This window comes from Haplochromis burtoni, unplaced genomic scaffold (assembly GCF_018398535.1).
Source record: "Haplochromis burtoni strain Fernald_Lab_line unplaced genomic scaffold, NCSU_Asbu1 Contig_19, whole genome shotgun sequence".
Taxonomy (NCBI): Eukaryota; Metazoa; Chordata; class Actinopteri; order Cichliformes; family Cichlidae; genus Haplochromis; species Haplochromis burtoni.
In genome coordinates this window covers 3,113,800-3,116,074 of record NW_024582380.1, presented here as the reverse complement: position 1 = coordinate 3,116,074, position 2,275 = coordinate 3,113,800, and the positions used below count along the sequence as shown (strand labels likewise).

At 48.3% G+C, this 2,275-nt stretch overlaps 1 protein-coding gene across 4 annotated transcripts in view; it reads right to left on the bottom strand.

The window, feature by feature from the left end:
- Positions 1-2,275, bottom strand: part of ebf1a (EBF transcription factor 1a) — a 64,984-nt gene that overhangs the window by 14,692 nt on the left and 48,017 nt on the right. The window lies entirely within an intron of this gene.

Below are 2,275 nucleotides of genomic sequence, written 5' to 3'. Positions count from 1 at the left end.
ACACACACACACACACACACACACACACACACACACACACACACACACAGTCAGATCATCCAGGCAGCAGGGAGAAAGCACTCTCTGCATGCTGTGGTCGTGCTTCGGTAATTGAATATGAGAAGGTTTACCATGAATATTTAAACATTAGAATAAATACAATGAAGATCTGAGGCTTATAGTACAAACACTTCAGAGGAGGATTGTTGGATAAGTGCTCTCTCCACATAATTCATTCCTAATGTACTGTCTCTCCCTCTCCTGTCTTTGCGGGCTGCCTCGGGGAGTCAGGGCACAGTCTTGACAACTTTCCTGCGCTACAGCCTTTAAGACGCTGCTTCCGGACAGAGTTTGAAACAGTAAATGTGCGCTTGTATGGAAGAAAAAGAAAAGGCGCCATTACACGTGAGAATCGCCTGTATGCGTCTGTGCCATCCGTCTGTTTCCCCTGTGGGTCGCAGCTTGGACGTTTCCTGGGGGCTGATGCCCTGCTCGCCTCACATCTGAGCAGCCAGGCTGACTAGGCGGCCCCCAGAAAAAAGGCCCCTAGAGGCTATGAGTACAAGCTGTCCTGCTGGACCTCCAGTGACTTCACCACGGCTCCTCCTGAGCCCGCCCGCTCAAACACACGGACCGAAAAAAACAGCGTGCGGGAGCGAGGATGGGTGATGCTCTGTTTTGGCAACACAAATGTATTTGGACAGCTCTCCCAGTGGAGTGTTCCAGCGATCCATAAGAGTGAATGAAAGGAAAGGTGAATAGCTAGAAGCAAAGACAGCAAAGAGATGGAAAAGTCGAAGTAGAGATGCCAGAGGCTGGCTCAGCTTACAGAGAATGACACACATTACAGGGCCAGCTGGTTTGCTGATAAAATAAGCCAAAACAATGAGGCGATCACATGCAACAAATAAAGTATGAATTATTTCCGAGGACAAATATTTGACATTACTTCCCTATTCTCTGATCTCTCTAAAGCTTTAAGGAGGATTTGCCCTGGATTAGGCCTTCAGTCTGAGGAAGGGATTGTTCCGACAACATCCTCTCTTTCGTCTCAGAGGCTTTTGTTTTATGATGAATTTTTTATCAGTTCCCCACAATGTGCCAAATGAGCCTCGAGTGAACAATAGCATAAAAACCCAAGACATACATAGATACCCCTATTACAAATAAAGAGACAATTTTGGTAATTGAGAGAGGAAGTGATATTGTCTCTGCTCGTTTTCAAGGACCATAAACCAGAAGACGAGTATGTGGGGGACAACGCACATCACTAACTATCTGCCTGTGCCTCTTTGGGGATTGTCTTATTTTTTTATGCCCTTATATCCGTGCTCAATATCTCACATTTTACACCAAGAATTAATGCTAGAAGAAGAAAAAAAAAAGAAAAAACAACTTTCCAAGTTGGAAAGAGGAGTGGTGCGCTGCTGCCCTCCAGGATTCCAAGCACACTCTCCTATTCAGGTATATTTATAATCCTTAGCTGTCGCTCTCCAGAAGAGCAAATCAAAGCCAGTAAAACATAACTGCCATAAATAAATGAATAGATGAGCAACAGCTCTGGACTGGAGGGATTCACCTAGCAATCACCCACATCAGATCAGATCAATGCTCATGGAAATTTCATGAAGCCTAGAATCCACATCGCTTCATATTTCACTATAATAACCCACAGAGCCGCAGGGGGAGTGTGTACGAAGGGGTGGGGTGAATGGGGGGGGGGGTTTCGGATGGATGTTTGGGGTGCAAAGAGTAGAAGGTCGAGTGGGGAGGGGGGGGGGGATCAGGGATAATTGAGAGGTCAGAAGAGTGGAGTTGTCCTGGAAACACAGAGCAGGAGGAGGGGAGAACAACAGCCAGCGTCCAGTTGCCCTGTCTTCTTCTCCTTCTGTGTCACAACACTGTGAGTGTGAGGAGGTGAGTGGGTAGTGTACTTGCAGGGTTAGGTAATTGGCTCTGAGGCTTGATGTTAACACCTTAACAGGCCCTCAGACAGCAGGTAAGGAGCTGATCATATCACAACCTTCTGTTTCTCTCTCTCTCCTCCTCGCTCCTTACTCCTTCGTCTCCCCCTTCCCTCGTCTCCCCCCACCCCTGCCCACACAGCTCCCCCCCGTCCTTCCCTCCCCTCTGCAGTCTCCAGTGCTCAGGTGTGATCTCATAACCGCTGCCTGGCGATCGATGCCGCCAGTGGCAGGGGGTTCAATAGCCCTGAATTACGGCTTCATTTCTGCTCACCCCCACCACGCCCCACCCTCTTCACACACACACACAC